The following is a 7,382-nucleotide window of genomic DNA, read 5'->3' as shown; positions in this document are numbered from 1 at the left end:
ACACTACATTTAGTGTTGTTCAGCATGATGGACATGAAAGAATACTGGATTTTAGACTTGCAAATATAAGCGATCTTCACAGTGCTTTGAATACAAATGGAAATCAAAACAAATGTAAACATTCAAAATAATACCAACTGCAAAATTCAGAAATGACCCAATAATAGTCCAAGAAGACCTGTATCCATATAGTAGAGAAGGTACATTACTGGGATTGAAAATTACAACCATAGGTATAACCAACTTCATAACAGAAGAGTAGGAAGAACAAAAGAGATATTAGTTAATTTACAGAGATTTAGAAATAGTAGCTCAAAAATAAGTAGAAACTATATACAACACTGATAAGATCAGTAATAGAATATCCACCAATACCTTTACTTTTATGTATATGTTTGTTGAGTATTCATGGGAAATTATATGGGAGGGTATTGATTGAGTGGGTGAAGGCATGTACAGAGCATCAGATTGGGGAAGACCAGTGTGGTTTCAGAAGTGGTAGAGGATGTGTGGATCAGGTGTTTGCTTTGAAGAATGTATGTGAGAAATACTTAGAAAAGCAAATGGATTTGTATGTAGCATTTATGGATCTGGAGAGGGCATATGATAGAGTTGATAGAGATGCTCTGTGGAAGGTATTAAGAATATCTGGTGTGGGAGGTAAGTTGTTAGAAGCAGTGAAAAGTTTTTATCGAGGATGTAAGGCATGTGGACAAGAAGGAAGAGAGGAATGTGATTGGTTCCCAGTGAATGTCAGTTTGCGGCAGGGGTGTTTGATGTCTCCATGGTTGTTTAATTTGTTTATGGATGGAGTTGTTCGGAAGGTGGATGCAAGTCTTTTTGAGAGAGGGGCAAGTATGCAGTCGTGGATGAGAGGGCTTGGGAAGTGAGTCAGTTGTTGTTCACTGATGATACAGCGCCGGTGGCTGATTCGGGTGAGAAACTGCAGAAGCTGGTGACTGAGTATGGTAAAGTGTGTGAAAGAAGAAAGCTAAGAGTGAATGTGAATAAGAGCAAGGTAATCAGGTTCATTAGGGTTGAGGGACAAGTCAATTGGGAGGTAAGTTTGAATGGACAAAAACTTGATGAAGTGAAGTGTTTTAGATATCTGGGAGTGGATTTAGCAGCGGATGGAACCATGGAAGCGAAGGTGAGTCACAGGGTGGGGGAGGGGGCAAAGTTTCTGGGAGCATTGAAGAATGTGTGGAAGGCAGGAACATTATCTCGGAAAGCAAAAATGGGTATGTTTGAAGGAATATGATTCTAACAATGTTATATGGTTGTGAGGTGTGGACTATTGATAGGTTGTGCGGAGGAGGGTGGATGTGTTGGAAATGAGATGTTTGAGGACAATATGTGGTGTGAGGTGGTTTGATCAAGTAAGTAATGAAAGAGTAAGAGAGATGTGTGGCAATAAAAAGTGTGGTTAAGAGAGTAGAAGGGGGTGTATGGAAATGGTTTAGTCACATGGATGAGGAAAGATTGACAAAAAGGATATATGTGTCGGAGGTGGAGGGAACGAGGAGAAGTGGGAGACCAAATTGTAGGTGGAAGGATGGATTGAAAAAGATTTTGAGCGATCGGGGCCTGAACATACAGGAGGGTGAAAGGTGTGCAAGGAATAGATTGAACTGAAATGATGTGGTATACCAGAGTGGAAGTGCTGTCAATGGATTGAACCAAGGTATATGAAGTGTCTCAAGTAAACCATGGAAAGTTTTGTTGGGCCAGGATGTGGAACGGGAGCTGTGGTTTCGGTGCATTACACATGACAGCTAGAGACTGAGTGTGAACAAATGTGGCCTTTGTTGTCTTTTCCTAGCGCTACCTCATGCATGCACAGGGGGAAGGGGGTGCTATTTAATGTGTGGCGGGTTGGGGACGGGAATGGATGAAGGCAGCAAGTATGAACATGTACAAGTGTATATATGTATATGCCTGTGTATGTATGTGTATGTATACGTTGAAATGTATAGGCATGTACATGTGCATGTGTGGGCGTGTATGTATATACATGTTTATGTGGGTGGGTTGGTCCATTCTTTCATCTGTTTCCTTGCTCAACCTTGCTAACGCGGGAGACAGCAACAAAGTATAATAAAATGAATAACCTCTATGCACAATAAGATTAGCCAATATGAGGAAATTACAGAGAGTACAAAACAAAGCTCTGAAATTTATACTTGATATAAGATATCCGGAAATAATCAGATGTGAAGAAGTACATCAAAGAGTAAACTTGCTGCCAATAAATACATTAGTTCATGACAGAGCAAAAACAATATTGGAAAAAATTGAAGAACAAAATACAGAAACATTTCAAAAATGGATAGTAGAAAGATAAGATATAATAGGAAAAAGCCATTACTGGCTCTCAAGTAGCAGGCAAATTATAAAATCAAATGATCCAACACCAAAATATATATAAAAGATGGAGTAAGCAACCAGCAACACAAGGACCTAGTAAGCCCTCCCAAATCTAAACAAGCCAAAGTTAAATAACTAACAAATTGAATAATGAATATAAAAGATGGGATAAGCAACCAGAAACACATTGATCTGGTAAGCCCCTGCAAATATCTGTCCAAATCAAATTAAACAACAAGCAAATTGAATAATTATCCTAAAAGATAGGGTAAGCAACCATTAACACATGGACTTGGTGATTTCCCCCCACCAACATGATAGCACAACAAACATAAAAAATCGACTACAAAATATGCAGCAACAGAAACCTTTAATAATAAGTTACATAACAAAAGTCTGACAACTTAATAATAAAAACGAAGCCGAACAAAAACCAAATAAAAAATAAAACAATCTCTAGTTGATCCCAGAGTCTTTTATACTTCTGTACTTCCCATTTCCTACTTTACTTATCCTCAAACAAACTCCTTAACCCCCCATCCCACCCACAAATTCTCCAAAACTCCTCCATTCCCGAACCCCAGACCTCCAATCAATGCCAAGAAAGAGCTACTTCCATCTTTACTTTATTCATATCATCATCATCAGAAAACGGAAACAAAAATCAAGAGAAGTACTTAAGCACATTGGCATTTGAGCTGCACTCAGTCATCTCCTTTAAAGATCTTAAGGCCTTTGACAAAAGATTCACCAAAATCCATAATACAGGAGGACCAAAAGTTATTCACAAAGGAGAAAAGTTCACTAGTAGACCTTTATCTGTGGAAGCTGCACCGGCAATCTGTGAAGGAAATGAAATTATTAGTTTAAGAAAAAGAGCGGTAAAGAGTCTGAAAATTCTGTTGATGACAGAAGTGCATTGATACAATGATTAGAAGGGATGGAGCCATCTATCTTAGGGAAGAATGAACCCAGGGCTTGTTTGTGCGAAGAAGGGAATGTTTGGGTTTTTAGAGATGAATTAGGTGTACAAAGTTCAATGATATCTATGAGGTGCACTCCTATAGGACAAGAGGAGGTATGCCATCTAATCTATATGCATCATCCATTTGTAGCTGGAGGAGAGCTTGGAAGACCTTGCACAAAGAAACTATAGGAGAAGATAGAGGATTCAGCTAGAGTTGTAGGTTTGGTGGAACAGAAGGGGTATTGTCCAAATCTGAGTTAAGAGAAAATTGAAATGTTGAAAAGAGCTACCTAATCAACTAGAGAGTTTTCCATAGATTGACCATATCGAAAGAGAGTTGGGAAGGTCAGATAATTGAAGTTGTTTTTAGTTGAGGATTAGATATATTTATCTGCTGAAGTTGGTGTCAAATCAGCACATTCTTTTCTTATGGAAACAGATTTACAGCACACTAAGATGTAAGAAAAGGAAAGATTGTCATGGTCTGACACACCATCTTTTGTTTCAAGTATGTGCAACAATCATGCCTGCTGATGCACAGGGCATGTATTGTTTCATAATTTTCATTAAAATGTGGGACCCAAACTGTCCTTCTCTCCTCCACTCTGTTCTTCGTTTATCTGTCTCAATTTGCTATCATGCACAGTTTCTTCCCCTGGATGGACATCCTCAAGTGCTCTTATAAAGTTCTCATCGGAGGATATCATCAATCTCATCATCTTTATCAATGTGTAGCTCATAAGGAAACATTACATAGTATCTATGACTATGGCATGGGCTTTTCCTGTTCCATGTCAGCTTGAGGGAAGAAAAAAAACCTCACAATTTAACTTGCCATCTAATGATTGTGCTTTGATACACTTGTGATCAAATATCTTTGCAAACCACTCATCCCTAATTGATAATGAAATCCCATACTTTCTTTTGCATATCCATTTGTATCTGAATGGAATGAAATGGCCAAGGAAATGATGCCACAGTACTTTCCTAGCATAGGGCCTTAATTGGAAATAGATGATTATGAAAGGGATAAGACAAAGTGAGTATTTACTCATTTTGGAGGGAGTGAAAAAAAACCTGTCTTTTGAAATATGTTAGGTCATAGTTATTGGGAAAGACATGAGAAGGTAGAGTTCCAAAGTTTCGAGGTGTAGGGAAACATGTAGTTATCCAAATGGCCACATAACAATCATTTGACGCTGCCGCTTGTCGCAAATTGCATGGTTTAGTTAATGGCGTGGGGCAGCAACCAGTTCTCAGGTCAAATGATCAGAAAATTGGAAGTATTTACGCCATTAAATGTAAGGAAAGGAAAGATGTCGTTGTATACATTGGTCAGAAGGGTAAAATAAAGACAGAGATGTTATTAGCACAGTTATACAGTAGCTGTAATGCTGTAGCTAAACATTGGCATGGAAACGATCACCCTGTTGACCTTAATAACCCAATCACATTGTACCCCCACCCCCAATCGGATTGTACCGCCCATAATAGCATTGAATCCCCTTTAAATTTGCTAATGTTTGTCCTCTTGAAAAAGCACTTTCTATTATCAACCAAATCATGATGAAAGAATTATCAAGACGAGATAACGTTCAAGAGGGTCGTTGAACACAGGGATCTCGCTCACCAGTTCAAACTACGTCTACAACTCCCTGTCTTCCCCCCCCCCCCCTTCACCACAAGGTATTCCCCACCCTCGTTTTCTTTCCGACGGTCAAGTTAGGTCAGTGTCTGCTCTGGCGTGGAGGTGAGAGGAAGTCCAACACTCTGTGCTGGTGTTGGAATTTGAAACTTGGTGACAGTGTTCGCACCTGATGAATCAGGTGGCTTGTGTCCGGGAAATATGTGTTGTGAAATACCAGTAAAGAAAATTATCTGAACTCCCACCGAAGGGCGATTTCGCTATAGATATCAACATTTATCTGCACAGCAAAAGTGCTTCAACCATGATGGACAGTTCATATAAATACGTTTCAATTTTTTTTTTTTAAAGAGTTTGGTATGACGTGTGTCTGTTTCACTGATGAAACACGTGAAAGGCAATAGGAATGGAGCCACGTTTTGCTGGGCCATTTCAAAATGATTCCTCAAATGACTTTATAGTTTTACTAAATGCAGACAAAGGAGGCGAATGGACGGGTCATTTTCAAATTGAACCATGCAGGAGGGCGTGGTTTAAGACGCCATTGTCATTCATGATGTATGTCAATTATTTTTTTTGACCTGACCTATGCAGATGATATCAAGGTCATTGGACACTAACGAACCATCATGATTGCATGAGGAGGAGGATAATGATAATAATATCCAGTGGAAGTGCAAAAGTTTTGAAGATGATAGGAGGAAAATATGAAGGAAGTAATTTGTGTAATCATTACCCAACAGAAATGAAGGAAGTAATTGGTGCTATCATTACCCAACAGAAATGAAGGAAGTAATTGGTGCTATCATTATCCAACAGAAATGAAGGAAGTAATTGGTGCTATCATTACCCAACAGAAATGAAGGAAGTAATTGGTGCTATCATTACCCAACAGAAATGAAGGAAGTAATTGGTGCTATCATTACCCAACAGAAATGAATGAATTAGAGGAATTTCATGTGTACAAATTATGCCTAATTTGTCGACTGAGGCGCGTACAAGAACTGGCTGTTGGGCAAATTTTTAGAATTGTATACGATTAAATGGATGTTTCGGTGGAGAGCAATTATAATGGTGGCCCTAATATATAAGTGGACTATTGGGCAAATTTTTAGAATTGTATATGTGGCCACAATGGGAATATGATGTCCAATCATGGCGATCTTGGCAGTGAAGGTGGAGCTGTAGTGAACGCAGTAAGAATCCAAGCTAAGAGAAAATGATTGGTGATAGTGATGATAGTGATCGCAAATTGTTCTAGTGCAAGTTCAATTGAGTTCGGCCTTGAATCTTTCTAAGTGAATAGAGGCCATTGTGAGACGTTATATAGTGAACACACGATGATTCAAAGTTAGGTTTGAAGTTCGCCCTTGAACTTATCGTAGAGGATATAAGGTCACTGTAAGGTAAGTGGTGGTGAAGATGACTGTACAGAGAAGGTGATAGTGTGAAAATGTGTTTGTCGTGAAATGAGGGTGAATACGATGGTGTAATGAAGATGTAATGAAGGGGTAGGTTGGTGAAGGTGAGGGTGAAGTGAAAATGATGTAGTAAATTGACCTATTTAACCTGATCTCAAAATCGGAACAGTATAGGTTCAAGGTTAGCCGAAGGATTTAGTAATAATATATGATAAAGCAAAGCTCTTCCCGGGCTTTGAAAGCCTGACTTAGTGCATTAGCTCAAGATATGTGTTGGCAATTACAATTAGTGTTAGTGATGCTAATGGCATTAATAATAGATAAAAATATCATTTCTATCATCATTATAACTGTATTACTAATTTCCAAGTATATTTAAGTATATTTCACCTGATTACAACACTTTCGCTGGGACAACTTTTATGATCTTTGCCCATCCCCCCAAAAAATAGACACTAACAAAAAAAAATTATAGATTAATTCTACGATCTATGGTAAGTGAACCCTATCAGCAGTTAAGGGTCAAGTCCAATTAAAAAAAAAAAAAGTAGGACTAGGTTCGGAGCGCATGCCATTGGCGCGCGCGGGAAGGCCTGGCCCATTGTAAACAAACCCCCTTGGGTCGTCGTCGTCTTCGTCAGCTGCCGGTGGTAGCCACCCTCCTGCCTCATCTATTTTCATTGGTTACACACAACTTATCAGCGAGTTTTAAGCGGTGCTAACCAAACGCGTAGGAAGAGGAGGTCCCTAGGCATTGTCTGTAAGTACGTTGAAGTGGTGGCCATGGTTAGGTTGAAGGATAATTCGGTTTTTTCTCTCCCTTAGGGGTTGGGTGTAGGATGCTCGATCAGTTGGGAAGGGTTGTGATGTGATGTGTTGTGATGTTTTGATGTGGAGGTTGTGATGTTGTGATGTGGAGGTGGTTGTGATGTTTTGATGTGGAGGTTGTGATGTTGTGATGTGGAGGTGGTTGTGATGTTGT

General features: G+C 39.2%; 2 protein-coding genes across 4 annotated transcripts in view; one reads left to right on the top strand and one right to left on the bottom strand.

The window, feature by feature from the left end:
* The window catches only part of LOC139763118 (apoptosis-resistant E3 ubiquitin protein ligase 1), a 323,876-nt gene that overhangs the window by 15,515 nt on the left and 300,979 nt on the right, over positions 1-7,382 (bottom strand). The window lies entirely within an intron of this gene.
* The window catches only part of PolD1 (DNA polymerase delta), a 102,600-nt gene continuing 102,224 nt past the window's right edge, over positions 7,007-7,382 (top strand). The window contains exon 1 of one of the 3 annotated variants that reach the window (XM_071688777.1): positions 7,007-7,160. The gene's annotated coding sequence lies outside the window, so the exon portion shown is untranslated. Of the gene's footprint in view, positions 7,165-7,382 lie in introns of all 3 variants that reach the window. The other 2 variants (XM_071688778.1, XM_071688780.1) reach the window with 2 other exon arrangements.

This window comes from Panulirus ornatus, chromosome 46, assembly GCF_036320965.1.
Source record: "Panulirus ornatus isolate Po-2019 chromosome 46, ASM3632096v1, whole genome shotgun sequence".
Classification (NCBI taxonomy): Eukaryota; Metazoa; Arthropoda; class Malacostraca; order Decapoda; family Palinuridae; genus Panulirus; species Panulirus ornatus.
This window is presented reverse-complemented; position numbering and strand designations above follow the sequence as displayed.